The sequence below is a fragment of the Vicugna pacos genome, chromosome 6 (assembly GCF_048564905.1).
Source record: "Vicugna pacos chromosome 6, VicPac4, whole genome shotgun sequence".
Lineage (NCBI taxonomy): Eukaryota > Metazoa > Chordata > Mammalia > Artiodactyla > Camelidae > Vicugna > Vicugna pacos.
Genome location: NC_132992.1, coordinates 48,056,660 through 48,076,520, shown reverse-complemented (window position 1 = coordinate 48,076,520; position 19,861 = coordinate 48,056,660). Strand labels below are relative to the sequence as shown.

Here is a 19,861-nt window from a genome sequence, read left to right as displayed (position 1 = left end):
AAACACTGTTGAAAATGCCAATCAAAAATTATGACTAAAACAGTTTCATTACAGATGTAATAGTTTAAACAACAAAAACCTTATTTCCAATATTTTAATTCAAAACCAAAGGCAGTAATTATTCCCTGGAATAAATCAGGTAATTTCGACTTTCCTTACTGTCATGCTGGTTTGGTAGTCAGTGACTTGAAAGTTAATGCTCCTGAATACCTGGTACATTTACTTGCCTGTTTCTTCCAATTATTTAGGATGAACAAAAGGACCCAAACTGTATATTAAATAAATCGTCATTATTTAGAAATATGAATTGGAAGAAAAGTGATTTTCAACACTAAGTATATTACAAACACAAATATGTAATTTAATTCACAGAATGATTTTTAATAACAACATAATTCATGGCAGAGTTTCCTTCACAGAAATAAAATAAAATTAGAAAAAAAAACTACACTTGTTTTCTGAATGTCGGATATTTTATATAACCCCAGAAAACTATGCTCTTAAAAGTTAGCATAGCTCTGAATAACATAAACTGGAGAATTAGCACCAGTTAACATCTACAAATGAAAAAATAGCAATAAAATTTAAGTAAGCTGAACTAGTTCAGCACTTGTAAATCTCAAGTCAAAATGTATCTTCTAGTTTCACATTTAACAATTATTTGTGGTTGGTACTAAACCTATGATGTATGGTATCAGAAACAGAAATACTACAGGACATCTTACTACTGCCAGCAGGCATTATTTCATCATGTAATAGAATCAGGGATAAAATGGCTCAGGCCTAGGAAAACGGAACCCATTAAGCAACTGAGGAAATCCCAATGGAAATGCTAACCAATTAATCCCAGTAAAATCCATGCAAAAGAGATGCAATATAAAGTGATACACCCTTTCATGTGACCAAGAAGGAATATGATTTATAATGTAGTTTATTAAAATTCCTTTGGAATCCAAATACAGGAGAAAGAAAAAAAGTGCTAAAAATACCAAAAGAATGATGAGGGAAATGTGAAAAATTTATGCTGGCTTTATATTTAAATAGTGTTTTGTTATTTTGACTAAATAAAATGTGTGTGTGTATGTGTGTTATGTGTGTTACTGCTATTATGCTCTTGTTGCAGAAAAAAGTTGTAATTATTAACTCTTCTCAAAACCATCTGGCCCAAATAAAACATTTTCCACAATACTGCAGAATTTCGCTGAAACTGCTATTGAAAAATCAGTAATCTAATGACTACTGAGCACACAAAGTGCAAGACAGATGTTAAATTCTTTAGAAAGTAAAGTCTACCACTAACCATGCTCTCAAGGCCTTGGTAGTATAGTTGACAAGATAAAATGTGCACGTATTTACATATAAATTTGACTTAGTTCTAGACAATAATGCCTGTTAAGTCATTTTGGTTTGCATTTCATTTGCCAAAGCAAGGTTGTGGCCCTGACCCCCTTCCCAAAAAAAAGAAAGAATGAGGGTGAGAAAGTACAAACCTACCATTTGTCTGGAACATAAAGAGGAGGATTACTCAGTAAACAGTAATTCTGACTGCCTAGCACTTTCAGTTCACTGCTTGTAAAATTTGCCCTAATTATAGAAAGTAGTAAAGGAAACTGTTTGCATTACATAAATATGCTCGAAAAGTACCAGAGTGACAATTCACTCAAGTCAAGCCTAAATTATGATTTACAAGAACATTATGATTTAATGTGAATCCCTCATTATAAATTGACAGAAAAAAAGGACTATCAAAAAAGTACCACATTCAAGTTTAATGTAGTATATGCCACAACAGTGAAGAATGTTCCACATTATGATAATGATGGAGAATTACAAGCATAAATATGACAATGACAATGCTGGAGACAGACCCTTTGTAGTATGTTAAAATACTTAAATTTTTCTGAAGACTCTGTCCATGATGCAAGAAACCATGTTGTACCTGGCAGTTGGACTGCAGGGTTTCATTTCAGTAGTCAGCTATGACTGTAGAAACACAAGATTTCTGTGTGTGAGGACAAGAAACAAAAGAAAGTAAGGTACTTGCTTATTTCAGTTTTGTGGCACTTTCATTAGTGTTCTAGTGTTGTCATAAAAACTATTGGGAGAAAAACATTTCACATTTAGAGTTTTAGAACGAGAATACTAGTCTGCTCAGACCATTATTTGGGAAAAGCAATTATTAATACAAGTGAGTAAACATGAAAGACTGATTATCTTAGGTCAATTTGAAATTAAATGTTATCATCATCTTCAGATCTCTCCTCCTATTTTTGTTTTTCATGCTATCTTTATAAAATTTAAAGCAAAGAGTTTCAGTCAGTTGCCTGGAAATCATAATGGATAATTTAAATAGGAAGATTTTAGAACAGTGAATAATCATTTAAAAAAATGAATCATGTTAAAATACATCTAGGGGTCCTTGCAGTTTTATGACTCTAGGGGTAACTTAAAATATTACATATTTCCTAATCTGACTGATTTAAAACAGTATTTCTCTGAATTGTATTGAGTTGGACATAGAGTTTATTTAGCATATCTTTTTTCTTTCTTCTTATGCTTTCATAGATTCAGCAGATGAATTTTTCAAATTCCAATTTTGAGTGAGTATTTTATTATGGATGTCTCTCATCACTAGTAATAAGAATTCTAATTTAATTCTCAAAGAAATTGGAATCTAATCCAATTGTTCTACTATCACTTATATACTTTTATCTGAGCTTTCATTATTCTTACTTATTGAAGACAGGTCAAAATCTTCCAATGATTAGAAAATCTTTAAGAAGAATGGCTAATTTACATAGTATAATGGAAATGCTATTCAATGGTTAAACTTAGTAATATTTTTGACGTGACAGTTTTCTTAAAGGAATCAAAGAGAACCAAGTACAGAATTTTTATTGTATTACCACTGATTAGTTTACACCAATAAAATTTTTGTGACATCTTAAAGTAACATAGAGAAGACACTCATCTTCATTACAACATGCTTATTTAAAATTCTGGAACAATGAGGATGTTATGAGAGAGGATTACAAAAGTATTCTTCATCTTATTACACCTATCCAATACAATAATCCATGTCTGGTTTGGTGTAGAAATTGAAAGTGGAGTTCAGACTTCATATCTTAAGAAGGGACACACTGGATTAAACAGACATTTTGAGTTAGTTTTAGTCCTTGCCTTATGCTAGACTGTTATTATAGTGGTTACCCTTATACTTCTGAAAGATTTGCCTTCAATATATGGTGAACACCAAAACGTGGACAAATCAGATTTCCATGAACTGCAAAGGAATCAAGTTTGCTGATTTTGTACTATTCTGAAAACACATGATGAGCTGATTGTTCCTGAAAAGTTCCTTCTTTCTTCTTTATATGCTGTTTTATAAAAATTTTGATTTTATACTTATTCATAAACTATACTGAAATCAGAAGGCATAATTTAGAGTCTTAGCTACAAGTTACATAGTTTTTCAGCTATATATTAGAGTATTTTAATAAATTCACAGTGATGTTAGAGTGATTGCATCAGATGACATATCTTTGAAAGCTATAAAGAGGCACACATGTATTGAATCATATGATTCATAATGTAATGATTGTCTAAAATTTATGATTTATAGTTGCAATAGTAGTAGTTCTTAACACACATGGGAAAAAAAGAGTGGTTTGCAATTAGATGGTTATCAGGAAATAATCAGTTATTAATTCAGATTGGTAAACACAAAAGACCAACTCTCTAAATTTTAAACTGATTTACTGGATGGTTTCAAGTGGCTGATTTTTTTTGTTTGCTTTTTTTTGTTTGTTTGCTTACCTGTAGTTTACCTGAATATTTCTTGAATTATTTGCATAACAGCTTTAAAGAAATATAACTAATAGGTCTATGTTAGATTTTGTTCATTCTTCTCCAGCGTTGTAACTGGCAGGTTGTCAGAGAAAATAGTCTCACCATTTTATAAGAACATTACCAGATAGCATTCTTACAGCTCTACTAGCTTTCAAGACACGTTGCATGATATTCTATCAATAGCCTCTTGGTAAGAATGATGATTGAGAAGTGTGAGATTTAGAAACTTGCAGACTTCCTAGAAACATACTTAGGGCAACTGTCGATAGTTGACAGTTGTAAAGTTTCAGGGGATTTGTAATCATGAATTAGATTAATTCTAATTCAGAAAAGATATGTATGAAGAGGTCGCCTTCATCAAAATTACTTATAAAAATATCAAGAAGATGGTTTATTGCCCCAATTTATTGATTTTTTAAAATGTTGAAAGAAATAAGATTGTTAGTAAATATGCTAATTTCAAGAAAAAATTAAGATTACTATAAAAGGACAAGAATGTTAATCTTTTTAAAGTTCTCAAAACAAATAGAATACTCTTATTCTTACTATAAATATAATAAACTGAGATTTAAAGAGGTTAGTCAATGCTTAAGATCAAACAGGTAGAATATAGTAAATTAGATTTTGAACTATCTCTAGTATGTCTAATTCCTATGTGTTTTCTTCTCTATCACCTGATTCTCACTTCAATGTATATAATGATCTTTTTTGGAACAAGCTTTCAGCTATTTAAAATAAAAAATTCTGTTCATCAGTTATCAATAAAAGTAGTCATATCAATCAAATAGTTACATCAATAAAGTCATTTTCCATTACTTGAAATAATTGGACCAATTATACAATCTGCCTCTAATTTTTTTCTAAATGTTTCAATTTTGTTTTCATTACTATTAAAGTTTTCCTGAGAAAACTTATTATTTTTATGCAGAATTTATATGCCTGTTGGCCTACAATAAAGAATTTTCAAACCAGTTTTGCTTTTATAACCCCTAAAAGAATACAATCCTCTTCTTAACACATTTTTACATTGATAACTAATTTTTATCGTAATTTAAAATAGTTGCAAAGTCTTTACGTTTTTGGCATACTATAATTATGGATAGTATAAACAAAGCATCATGTCTACTTTAAAGATATTTAATTATATTTAAACATCTGATCTTGTTCAAGAAATAAATCAATCCCTAAAGGAACATACCAATTTAAAAATACAGAATTAGCTAAGAATTTTTAGTTTTGTTTTTGCCTTTGACCAGCATGAATATCCTGAATTTATGTAGGGCCAACAAAACTCCAGAGTTTAGTAGATTTTCTGTTCTGTTTACGTGAAGTTAAAGTTACAATTATTACATATCTCCCACTTTTACTAAATAGTCAGCAGATATTCAATTTGCATCAGTAGTTTCAAGCTTATGCTAATAGCCTGTTTTTCATAATTTGTTATCAGTTACTCTGATATTTTGTTCTTCATAATTCCTTATCATATCTTACAATCACCCTAACAGTGCATCTAGAATGTACAATTAGTCACATCTTTCAATATTCCTTCAAATGATTAGTTTCCCTAAAGTACCCAAATAATTTTATGAACTAAGTCTTTTTTCATGGCCAGAAACTTTATTTTTTCCCTTGAACACCTAGTTTCATTCCTTCTCTCCTACAAAATTTTAAAGAAATACATGTTTATTCTTGAAGTCCTATTAATTTCACTATCATACAACTCTTAAAGAAAAATTTTATGTAAATTTAAATGTATTTTTATTCTTTCCTGTGGTCATAATGCCAAGCATTCAAACAATTATTTCAAAATGAGTTATTTTTATAATTATTATGAGAGCAAAGTAGCTCATAATAAACATGTTTCTAATATTAATTATACTAAGAATTAAGGGTCTCATTTTATTAGAAATGTGTCTGATAAAAGCTTACGGAGCTAGTTTTCTTCAAGTGACTCATTTATTTGAATAAATTAAACTACTTATTGCTAAAATGAGGATAATAAATTACTCTCATTTAATTATTCTCATTTAATCATTCATAAAACTTTTTTCAAATTTACAGATGTGAGTGTTAAGAAAACCTGCACGTGCAGATATAGAACTGGAAATAATTTAAACTCATCCTTTGAATTTATAGGACTTTATAATCACAAGCCAAAATCAATAAAAATTACTGTGAATGATCACTGACAAATTGTTTAGAACTTTCTTTCCATTTTGCTGAAATAACAAATTTGAAACCAATTGTCTTGCAAGAGGATTTGATATCCTGACACTAGAGTCATTCAGATTCTCACGTTTTGAGAAGTGTAAAGAAAAAAAAGCTTTACTGACACTTACATAACACTAATACTTCTATTTTGTAATCTTACATGTAAAGCATTGATTCTCAGTATTCTCAGGGGGAATATCTTGTAATCTTGGAGATATTTGGCACTGTATGGGTACTTTCTGGATTGGTACTGGTGGGGCGGGGGAGTGGTGAGGAAGTACTACTGAAATCTAATGGGTAGAAGTCATAGATGTTGCTTCATATCCTAAAATGTACAGGACGGTTCCCTACACCAAAAAAATTATGTGGCTCATATTTGCAATAATATAGGGGCTGAGGAGCTTTGATCCAGAGGGATGTTTTATTGATGGAGCTATAACTAAGCAATGTTAAAGTAAACATAACTACATTGGAAATTGTTCATTTTAATATATTTTTAATTTGACATAATTTTTTTAAAAATCCATATATTTAAGGCAAATTTGAATTTTGTCATACATATCAAAGTGACTTTAAAAGACAAGAGAAACTCAGGACATTTGAAAATCATAATATATATCTAGAATAGTGATTTTATTTCATGTCTAATAATACATAACTTCAATTATGCTTAAGACAGAACTGGAATAGCATATTGGCCTCTGAGAAATTGGAATCTGAAGTAACTAATGAAAGGTCGTTTTTTAAAGTTCTGGGCGTTATATTCTTGTTTGTAATATCTGAGGTCCTTTCTCAACAGCTGCTTTGTTTTTAGAATGTTTCTAATGAGTCTGTGTTGTTTAGAAGCAGATCCACATAAAAGGGCATGCTGATTGGCTTTCCTTAGGTCTAAGAAAAATGGCAAAATAATTCTAAAGAAAAAAACCTGAAAGATAAATATACAGGCAAATATACATACAAATGACACAGGAAAAATACCAATAATGGCTGGTGAGGGGGCGTATATACCTGACTCAAACATACACCAAAGATGGCATATAAATTGGGAAAGAATTGAAGTCAGTTAAAATGTTCTAATGTCTCTGTGCTGTTTAGAAAGCTATAAAAATAATTTATATTAGACTTTAATTTGGAGGTGTATAGTATAATCCTTAGTGTAAAAATTAAAATATCAATATGGAGTATTCATAACAAGTCCATAGAAAGGAAGTATTAAAATTAAAACATGTAGACAAAAAGACAAAACCCACACCTCAGTCCACAGGAGAGTAAGTGACGATAAAAAGACAGCACAAGCAGGAATTATAGCAGTATCACATGCTACACTGAAATATAAAATGTTTCAATAACTGCATTAACTGTAACTATGAAGAAATAAAGAATAAAACGTACCTATATGCCTCTAAAACCAGAAGTAGAAAACTCCACAGCCACAGAATAAGTGTTTTAGATATCTGTTGCTCTTCATTTTGATTTAAGATATGAACTGTGGTTATGTTAGGGTCCAGAGAAGGGCAAATAATCTCTTTATTGCAAAGTATTACCACAGTTTTGATGTACAGTCAGATTATGATAATAGATGAGTTTACATTTCTTATATGCATCAGGTAAGTTTCATGGCAAAAACATCAACTGAATATTGATGAACACTTAATAAAGAGGTATGAAGAAGTTTTAAATTCATTCTTACACAACCAGTCAAAGACCTGAGTGGGAACTCTCCCATAATCAAATCATTTCTTAACAAAGTCATATTCTTGGGGAAGTGGACAGTTTGGTAATACAAAGAGGGAAGTGTTTAAAGGGTAACAAGAAATACGCGTCACAGATGATTCAACCAGATTAAAGACGATATGGTTAATTCCTACAACTTACATCTCATGTCCCATGAGAAGAAAAATGAAGAGACCCATGATAGCAATTTAACTGATGGGATTCCCCTTTACCCTCAACCCATGAAAAACTACGACTGCCTGAGGAGAAGGGGGTAACTACTGCATGAAGACACTGAAAATAAATCTGTATCCTGCACCTAACACTATGCTCAGGTTTTTGAGAAACAGTGTCCAATGGGTAGTCTGGCCAAATAAATATTCTACATCCTGAATGAGATTTTTTTTAAATTAAACTTATAGTCTGTTCTGGTCACTATGCCACTCATTTACTCATTCATTCATTTATCCCACTCAGCCAATGTTTGTTAAGTGATAGCTTTTAACCAGGCCCACGTGATCCCTGTAAGCAGAATCTTGTTTCCTTCAGAGTTTTCCCTTGGTACCTTTTGGTTTCAGAGCAAAATGCTCCGTCCTATAAGAAGATAGTAAAGCTACCCAAATGTTGCCATTTATGAATAATATATGAGACATGAAATGTGGAAAGAACAAAAGCACTTTTATAATTCTACTATTTCTTCTAAAAATATTTTTACTCTCCAGATTTAAAGTTACCATATGTTCATCACTATGAATCTCATAACTGGCAAGTTGATAACACTATGTATTTATAAACACTGATACAGACTCAGGTTTTTTTGTCTTCATTTTTCTAATTTCCAAAACAACTTCATGTGTTCTCTTTTACCCTAAAGCTGTCCCTCACCCACCTAATTCTCAGCATACTTATTTTATTATTTTATAGTTCACATAAAAAGTAAATGCCATCAGCTGAGAGTTATCTTATCTTTCTGACATCAAATCTCCACACTCACCAATATCTATAGCTGTGTTGTGTTCTTTCTGTCTCTGGTTACAATGGATGAAATGCCTTCTTCCTGTCCAGAATGAATCACTCCGCGTGTGCCCTGGTTCCTCACCACTGACGATATCTCAGAGAAGTTACATGACTTGTTATAGACTCTCCTGTATCTTCAACCCCTACCCATCTACATCAGTCCTTGAAATCTTCAATTGACACCCTGATCTATGGACAGTACACTCACCTGTCCCCTTTAACAGCCAAACAGTTTGTATGAATTGTCCAGATACACAGTTCCCATTTTCCTTTTTCCAGTTACATTTCCACCCAGTCTAAACTGGCTTTTACCCCTAAGGGTAAGAGTGCCACCTAAATTGCACTCTTTTTATGATCAATGTAGGAAACATCAAGTGAGACAGCTGCTGGCTCATTAAGACTCCTCCAGTAAAAATATATTTTATCCTTCTGGTATCTCCTGGCTAGGGCTGATTAAAATAAGTGCATAGTCAGCTAAACCAAAGTGAAGTACTTATAAATCTTTAAATGGGATTTAAATACTTAAATAGGGAGATGCAAAAACTAAAACCTACCATTGATCAGTACTCTTCCAGCAAATGTCCGTAAGATCCTCCTACTGAAAGACCTTGGGGAAGCCCATGTTTGTGTCATCCTTGGCCCTAGATACTATGCTCTCGTTTTACTTTGATGGAGTCTTCTATTAACCAAATATAGTTTATCTCCAAACCAGGACACTTCTGAGAGTCACTGGGGATGCTATTGATCATTACATCAAGACAGCACGTGTAACCAAGACTGCCTCCCCCCAAAAAAGAAGAGAAAGTATGAAAACCTTCCTTTTTGGCTCAAGTTGTCATTCATTATCTGTTGTGCTATCAAAAATATTAACTGGATCAAATGACTTTCATGTTGCTAAATATAATGGATGCTTCAGTCATTAACTGAGTTGTTTTCTCACAGACTGCTTTTTCCTCCTGGCAGCGCTCTCTTCTTGGCTTCTACGTTTGTTTTCATTCTTGCTTCTCCCAAGTGTTCTTTGCAGTCTCCTCACTGTCAAGAGATAATTCTTCCTGGGTCTCTTGTATGTTTTTACATCTTGTGTGAGGTGCTAATTGTCCTTTGTTTTATTCTACCTTTACAAGGATTTGTGTATAGCAAACAGCCTTGGAAGATCAGGAAGTTTTAATCCAGAAACATGCATATTGTCCAGTATAATAAAGGTAATGTTTCCCTCCAAAGCAAAAGGCAGGAAGACTTTACCCTTTATAAAAGATTCAGGTTTCCTACTCTCAGGGTTTCTGAACTGTAACCCAGCCTGGTGCATATGTGGCCATCAATCTGGGCTCACTCTCACTGACCTACAGGACTTGGGGCTAAGGAGAACTGCTGTAGATATGCTGACACTCATGGTATTTGCTGAGACATGGGTACAAAAGTATAGTTTTATAGACTTTGTTTATAGAGTCAGAGTCTCATGTCTTCTATCAGTATTAAATTCTTTCAGGTTAAATTTTTAGCCTATAAGTCGGGCAAAATCTTGCACCTTCATAGTCTTTTTTTTTTTAATTGTCATATAACATTGTGTAAGTTTAAGGTGTGCAATGTGTTGATTTACTACAATATATATTTGAATATGATTTCTACTATAGCTTTAGCTAACACCACCACCAAGTCTCATAATTAATATTTCATTTTGTGGTAAGAACATTTATGATCTAGTCTCTTAGCAACTTTGAAGTATAGTTGACCCTTGAACAATGTGGGGGTTAGGGATGCCAACCCTCCGCACAGCTGAAAATCTGCCTGTAAGTTTACAATCAACAACCTGTAGCCATGGTTCCACACCATTGAATTCAACCAGCTGTAGATCATGTAGTACTGTGTATGGATTTAGTGGGAAAAAAAGTCTCTGTATAAGTGGACCCATGCAGTTCAAACCCATATTGTCCAAAGGTCCACTGTATATAACACAGTATTGTTGACTATAATCACTATGCTATGTATTGGATCTCCAGACTTTATTCATCTTTTTACTGCAAGTTTATACACTTTGAAGTCTCCCTAATCCCCCCACCCCTTAGCCTCTGGTTACCACAATTCTTTTCTCTGTTTCTACAAGTTCAAAGACAAAAACTTTTGAAAGCAAAAACAAATGCACGATACCACTTACATAAACAAAAACAAAACAACAAAAACAATTTCATAGCTTGGGGCACTCAATCTTTCTGGAATCTCTGCATGGTGGAGTTCCTCAAGGATCCATTCTCCCTCTTGTTCTGTTAGCTCCTGGCTGATTCCACCCACTCATAAATTGCCAAGTCTTTCATGTTACTGATTCCGAGACTTAGATCACTCACCCTCATTCTTTTCCAAGTTCCAGATGCATGTACTCACCACAATAATAAAATGTTCAAGATTTAACACTTGATTCCCTTGAAAATCTCTATATAGACTGTTTCCTTACTCAGGTTTCTTAGAATATGCCAAACTTCCTGTTTCCAGGATGTGCATAAGTTTATCCTACTGTGAAAGATTGTCTATCAAATCTTCACCTGGTCATGCTCCACCATTGTTTAGGTTTTCTTAGAGAAAAACTCATCTTTTACTCCAATATAAATCAGACCTTTCATTTTCACTCAGGCTTTTTTTCACAGAATGTATCATAATTTGTCACTGTATACTTACTTATGTGGGTAGAGGAAAACGGTCACAGTTATCATGTCTCTTTGGTTTTTAAGCTGAGTGAATTCAGGAAACATGTGTTTCCTGTTGGATTCTCTCATCTATTCTCAGTACCAAGAATTGTGCTTGACATACAGTAGCTACTGATTATTTGTTGAATAAATGTAGGCAGTAACTGCTTCTCACTAGAACTCTTCTAAGATCATCCTATTCTTCCTTTTTATAGAAAGTGGGTTTGTTGTCTAATGTGTTGCCTGATTTTAAAATATTTTTATTTTATATACCTTGTATTAAAGCAGTTTATTTTGTTTTGGGGCCATTTAAAAATACATAGAAAAATGTATCTGAAGATCTAAAGGAAAGAAACTGGTTATCATTTCTCCATTCCAAAAACACAAATTAGGTAAAAACAGTTGTCACAGAAATTAAACTATCATCAAAATCAAGATCTCTAAATTTAGCCAGGGTAAAATCTACAGTATGAGGAAGACTTATTATGCAAATGTATTGTCATTGTCACTCACTCATTAAGATAGCCTCTTTTGTATTAGAGATCTTCAATCTCATTTTCCTGGATTAGTCAGTGGTACCACAGGGAAATTACATCTAAAATGTTGGAGGTTCTGCCATATAGGCAATAACATATATTAAAATGAAAGTCAGTGATTTTTATTACCTGGTGTTATTTTCTCTTACACATATCATTTTCTTTTTAAAGGCAAACAGATCATACCCTATTTAAATTACATGGTCCAATGGTATATATTATTATAAGAAAAAATAATTCTACACATTTTTGCCTAACCAGAGAAAATATCTAAGAATGCAAAAATATGAAATGCAACCCTGTACTATTAGAGTCACAAACTGTTGCCGTGAAAGACTAAAAAAGTATGATGATCTTACATACATGATTGCTCTACTCTCATACCTCCTTGAAGACTGAAAAATTAAAAACTGCAAAGCAGTTTATGCTGTTTAAAAGCAGATGATGTACAAGAGCCACTTAAGTTGCAGAAGTGCTACCTGTCATTATGTCTCCCACACCACTGAGAGAAATTAGGTGTTTGAAAAGCTATAATGTTCCTTTTACTTGGAATGCTCAGGCTTTAATTTCCTCTCTGTGGAGTAACTCTGACGTGATGTCTTTGTTTAATCTGAATATGATACTCCTTTACAAAAGTAAAATATAAAACCCTAAGAAATCTTTTTTTTTCAATTTGCATGTATACTACCCATTTAAGAATATAGCACTCCCAACAATTCCCATTACATACAAAAATATGCTAGTTTCCTGTATTCTAAATCTAACAGGACATTAAAAAGGATTCATTCTTCCTCAATTTCTATTGAAATGTCAGTGAGACAGAATTAGCTACCAAAATGATTGTGAGATCAATATGCATATGGAGCTTTTCAGAGAAAATGATCCACAACTTTTGAGTTCTAGCACCTCCCCCAAGAAGAAGAGATCAAAATTTGAGAACAGGAGATTTTGTAAAATAGTACTATGAAGCTATTACCTTACTGATCAGAGCTTGGAAAAATTAGAATATGTAAATATATCCACAACAGTCTAGACCAAGGACTCATGCCTAAGGCCACATATTAAAAAGCTATACTGGAATTATGGATAGAAGTCTGAATTCCAACCCCTCACCTGTTCCCTCAGGAATTCTAGGGTGTAGATGGAATGTTATAGGGCTCACTGATTCAGCAACACAGCCTAGATAACTTCCAGAGTTTGTTGGATTGTTGAATGTTTCCATTGGATCTTTTACCCAAGGTGGGGTTACCCTGGACCATTTTCAACAGGGCTAAATGAATCTCAGCAAAAAGAGGCTAGATTTGTTTTACCAAACACCCAGTAGGTGACAAAGGGAAAACAAATTACATCTTAGCATAAAGATGCAGGCATTCCTAACAAGGAAACTGCTGGAGAGGCAGTCCAGAAAGGAACTGCTGGAAAGCTCCAACATGCTCAAGAATAAATTAGCACGATCCTGTCCAGGCAATTTGGAGACTTCAGCTTTAACCCCTATTAGATCCAGAGCCCTCTGGGCACCCAGCCTAAGGATCACTGTCCTACCTCTGACCTCCTTTTCCTCTCCATCCACTCAGAGCCTGGCTGAGAGCAACATAGCTCTAGTGAGTGCAGGACAGTTGTGTAGGGAAAGAGGAGGAATAGAAACTAAACTTGTTGCAGAACAGGAGGTCGTCATTCTAAGTAAGCCAGAAAGAGAAAGAAAAATACCATATGATATCACTCATATGTGGTATCTACAAAGGAAAAAGAAGACCCTGATGAACTCATCTACAACACAGAAACAGATTCATGGACACAGTAAACAAACTTACGGTTACCGGGGGGAAAGATGGTGGGAAGGGATAAACAGGGAGTGTGAGATTTGCAAATATTAACCACTATATATATAAAATAGATAAACAAGTTTCTTTTGTATAGGACAGATAGCTATATTCAATATCTTGTAGTAACCTATAATGAAAAAGAATATGAAAACAAATATATGTATGCATATGTATGACTGAAATATTATGCTGTACACCAGAAATTGACACATTGTAAACCACTAAATAATGCTCAATAAAAAAAAAGGAAACTAAAGCTGTCGTAATCCCTTTTCCACTTTAGACATAGCACATACAAAAGCATAATAAAGAAAAAGAAGAGAAAATTCTATTTATAACATCAAGTTGTAGGCATACATGTGAGGGGATGTTATAATTACTGGCTTGATACATATTTGTACTTGCTCATTACTAAAAGGGCTTTTTAACACGTGTGAATTATCAGGGAAGCTTCTAGGCTACACTAAAGGGCAGGGGCGTTTATAGCAGTAATATATTTGAAGCAACTGTAGGAGACCAAACAAAGTTGAGTTTTGATCCAAATTTTCTTGTTATTTTATATATATTTATATTTACACATACTTGTTCAACATGTACATTATTGAATAATTTTTTGTAAATGTAGACTAATAAAATAAACTATGTGTTTTACTTTTTGTACACCAGAAGAATTTATTTATTGATACTCTTTCCCATCCAACCTTTTCCACTAAAATTCAATAGCATAAAATTGAAAATTGATCTAAAGAAGCACCAGATGTTTTCTCTAAGATATCAATGAATAGGGAAGCCTTGCAATTGTTTATACCAGTATTATAATTTTTTTTGTGTTCAAAAAAAAATTTTATATTTTTCAGGACTGTTTAATGTGCGTCCTATTCTATATCCTGGTAGTAAGTTGATTAAAGGTCACCTAAAGGTATTAGGTCCTAATCCCCGGAAGTTGTAAATGTTACTTTAAAAGGAAAAAGGGTCTTTGCAGATGGGATTAAATTAAAGATCTTGACAGGAGTTTATCTAGATGGGCTCTAAGTTGGATCCAATGTGTCCTTACAGGAAAGAGGCAGAGGAGGACTGTCACCCAGAGAAGGTAAGGACGTAGGAGCTGGATGAAGCAAGGGGCATGCTCTCTCCTAGGGCTTCCAGAGGGAGCTGGCCTGCTGACTTGATTTAGGTCAATGACACTGATTCTGGACTTCTGGAGTCCAGAAGTGTGAGGATAGATTTCTCTGGTTTTAAGCCACAAAGTTTGTGGCGATTTGTTACAGCAGCCCCAAGAAATTAATGCAGCTCTCCAACTTTTCTTCTTTCTTTTTCTCTTTTTCTTTCCATTTTCCTAAGATTCAAAGCCAAAATGAGCATTTATGGGTATTTATTCCAGCGGTTTTTATATTGTGCTCCTCTGAGGCCTATGGTTTCTCTGAAGCTAACTAAAGAGCCACTGCTTGAGGTGGAGTGAAAAGACCTGTCTTTCATTATATACATATATATATATATATATATATATACACACACACACATATATATACATATATATACACTTTTATATATATATAAAAGTCCAGAAAATCCAGTTGGCATCTCAAGTTCAATACTATCAATATTGAACTATATTGGTTCAGCCAATAGCCCTTCCTTCCCATCTTTCATGTGAGCAGAGCCCTGATGGTTAAAGGAGTCTATCCTTTTCCCTCAGACTTGTTAGATCCTGAAACCTGCAAGCCAACCATTCCTTTTGGAAGTGACTGGTTTGGGGGTCGATAAATAATTTAGTTCCTGTTAAAAATACGTGAAAGGAGAAATGCTTGGGATAGGAAATAATGGGGGAATTTTGAACAAAATCCTCTGCAAAAAAAAAGTATACACACAAACACACATATACATACACTTCATAAATAATCTACTTTCATTTTGTTCCTAGAACTTCTAGAGTTACCTTGTTAAGAGAGAAGTCACTATAGGATCAAAGATGACACACTGAGGATGGCAGAGCACAGAAATGAAAAGAACATGGCCCCATGATGACATAACACACACTAAATATCTCTTTTGAAATTTCTTCAATCAATAAGAATAATATTTTAAAATATGTAAACCATGAGTTAAAATAATTAGAGCTAAAACTAATTCATGGGGAAAAATTCTTTTTAAAGGTTTGCAGGGCATGAATATTTATACCATCATTATATCAGCAGCTATCATCATAACATTTACTGACTGTATATAGAGTACAAAGATAACATAGTACATAATCTTTATTAACAAAAGAAAGGAGAGACATAAAGGACAAAATGTGTATTTTATATAAAATACACACACAATGAGAAAAATCACTGTTCACTCTTTGGGATCCTGGGAAAGAAATGACTAGAAAAGAGTATCTTCAGAAAAAATTTTTTCCTACTCATTTTTATAGTATCTTTTCCTAGAAGTAAATACTGAATGCAAGAGACATTTGGGAAAATCAATAATGTCTCTAGGGCAGCAGCATTTTCAAATTGAAAAAAAAAAAAAGTAGAAAATCTTACAAGAAGGTGCTCTGAAAAATTACATATATTATTTATAATATTAATGATTTTTCCTCAGTTTTTGCTTACAGCTTTTATTGAAGGAAGCCACATCTGTTTTAAAGATAAATTAATATTTTGTTTAAGTACACGATTTTTTTAATAAAATGGGTGTTATGGGAAAATTAAATTTACAAATAAATTTACTAATTTCTCTTCCCTTATGTGGAATATATTAACCTGTTTGTTGTAGATTTTTTTCCCTAGAGAAGAAATGTTTATGCAATAAGTTATATCAGTGATTTCTGATGTTAGTTTTATGTGAATATATGTAGAGCCATAAAGCAGTAAATTTTAAGAGAACTATTATTGTACAATATTGAGCAAACAACTTGTATTCAAGTTAATTAAAATGAAATTATTGAACAGTTAAATGGAAAAATAAATTAATGAATATGGTTTTATTTTTTAAATTTTATATATAGTTGTTATCATTCCAGCATCTGGCTATACTTGTCAAATAGAAGAAGAATATCCCCATGGTTCCTAGCCTTTTGACTTGCTATACGACTTTGGTGCTAAAATGCGAATCAGATTTTGCTGTATTTCTCCCCATGGACAGCACTGTTGTGACAGCACTTGAGGTTGCGTGTGCAATGTTTGAGCTCTTCAGCAGGAACTTTCCTTGTGCTCCCCAGGATTTAAAAAGTGGGTATGTGATAATTGGAGACTTAAAAGAAGTATTTAGGAAAAAAAAAAACTGTTTTAACATCAAATACCTACCCTACACTCGTCATTTGCAGAAAAGAAATAAAAATGCATTTGTTTAGTTTCTGAGAGGGCAAGTTGGTAGACTAGGAAGAAAACAGTTTTTGAATTTGAATTATCTCAGTTCAAATTCCAGATCCACCACTTAATACTTAGTGATTTACAATTTCTGGACTTCAATTTTTCTACCATACAATTTATAATAACTAACTGAAAGGAGTCTTGTGAAGACCAAATAAAGACTTATAGATCAAAATGGTACAAGTGAATTCTTGTCCTCAATTCAAAAAATAAAATCTTCCTACTGTAGACATATAGACTAAAAGACAAAAATTAAAAGACAATATAGCTCAGAGAAAACCTCTTCATGCACCAGAAACAGAACTGCTTCACAAAATAGTGGGCATGGTTGAGAGTACATTATGTGGGGTTCAAGACCATGAAACAGGTGGCTATATGGAGGGGCCAAAAGAACTCATCTGAGTTCCTCCATTCTGAAACTGAGCTTCAGAGCCATGTTTAGAGACTGAAGCCAGGGGTTTGGGTGAGATGTGATTCAAAGCCACTGTGGAGTAAGGCTGAGAGGAGTAGGGAGGTGGGAGACAAAGACACAGTCTTGTTGCTAGGACCTGAGTTCACATGCTTTTGGATCTGCCATATTCCAAACATCTGGCAGTCACTCAGAAGCACTATGAGATATGCTTTTGGAGGATTATATGAGCCTACTGAGGTAGCTACAAGACAAGTAATCAGGGAGAGATGAAAAGAGAAAGGGGAGAAAGGTGATGGATGGGTGGAAGAAAGGAAGGAAAAGGGAAGGAAAGAAATGAAAGAAGGATGGAAAGAATGAAGGAAGGCAGAGAGAGTGAGATTGAGATCCTATTCAAAATGAGCTTAGAAATAAAAACTCCAAGATACATGACAAAATCTAATACTAAGAAGGTTAGCTAGCAAAATCCAAAATTCAGAAGAGGAATTTTCAGACAAATTCAAAATAATTATTTTACTATGTTCACAAATAAGAATGTAAAAGAAATCACCAAACCAATTAAATAAAAAGTGAAAAATAATATTCAAGTAGATATGAAAAACTTTAAATACAGTCATTGATACAAAAGTGAAACAGGATAAAATCAACCAGATACAAGAGGGAGACAGGCAGCTGCTGTCCTGTGAGTATGAAGTCTCAGTCATGCAAGATAAGTACGTTCTAGGGATCTGCTGCACGGCACAATGCCTGTAGTTCACAGTGCCCTATTTTGGAACCACCATACTGTTTTTCATAATGACTGTACCTTAAATAATTAAAAATAGAACTAATATGCAATCCAGCAATCTCACTTCTGGGTACTATCTGAAAGAAAGAAAATCACTATCTCAAAGATAAATCTGTATCCCAATGTTCACTGCAGCATTATTTACAGTAGCCAAGGCATGAAGACAGTCCAAATGTCGTCAGTGAAAGAATGAATGAAGAGAATGTTGATATTTATGTGTATGAATTCAAGTGTATGTATGTGTGCATGTACATATATACTCATATTTATATACAGTACATAAATATCTGTATATTATATAATATACATAAATATATATATAAAAAATGGAATTTTATTCAACCAGAGAAATAGGAAATTCTGTCATTTATGACAGCCATGGATAAAGCAGGAAGGCATTCTACTGTATGAAATAAGCCAGAAAGAGAAAAGTAAATTCTGTGTGGTATTACTTCTATGTAAATCTAACGGGGGGAAAAAGCCAGCATTTATATATAGACAGAATAGAATGATGGTTGCCAGGAGTTGTGGGGAAGGAGAAATGGGGATATGTAGGTCAAAGAGTACAAACTTTCAATTGTAAGATGAATATGTACTGAGGATCTAATGTAATACATGGTAGCTATCGTTAATACAGTGTTGTGTACTTGAAAGTTGCTTAGAGTATATCTTAAGTATTCTTACCCCACCTCTGTAACACACAAGAGTTAATTAGGTGAGGTGATGAATATGTTAATTATCTTTATCTTTGTAATAATTTCACAATATATATCAAATCATGTTATATACTTTAAACATATATATTTGTCAATTATTTCTCAATAAAGTTGAAAAGAAATTTTAAAATACTGTGTTGTGCCCTTAAAATTTAACTTAGCTCTATGTTCTCATCACAACAGCAACAACAACAACAAAAAATAAATAGTAAGATTTTTTGAAAGATGAAGCAGCTTGGAAAATTAAAAGGATATGTAAATGATTCAGAAAGTAGAAACAAAGGGATTTTTAAAACACGTCGATAGCAGTGAAGAGAAATAGAAGATAGCTGGAGAATCAACACCGTAATCTAAGGAAAATGCAGTAGAAGGAAGTGAGAGAGTGAAGCAAAATCAGTGTTTGAAAGACATACTTGTTGAGAATTTCCTAAAACTGAGAAAACACAAGAGACAAAAGACCTGATTACAAAGCCTTAAGTATAAACATTAAGAGTGAGGCTAGGCATTCTAATTAATTGTAGATTTCATTTGATCCATTTAAGGTGCATTTATAGCTTAAAATTTAAAAGAAACTCAGTACAGAGCAACTTGAACATAATAATGGACATAATAATTTAACACAAAATTTAATCACGTGATACTTAAATCTCTAGAGCATCAAGATTTATAAAATCTTGAAAACTTCCAGAGATAAAAGGACAAATTTTCTACAAAAAATGGCATTTTGATTGACATAGAAATTCTTACCAAGATCAAAGATTACAGAACC

General features: G+C 33.1%; 1 long non-coding RNA gene across 3 annotated transcripts in view; it reads right to left on the bottom strand.

Moving 5' to 3' along the window:
• The window catches only part of LOC140696908 (uncharacterized), a 191,589-nt gene that overhangs the window by 148,431 nt on the left and 23,297 nt on the right, over window positions 1-19,861 (bottom strand). The window lies entirely within an intron of this gene.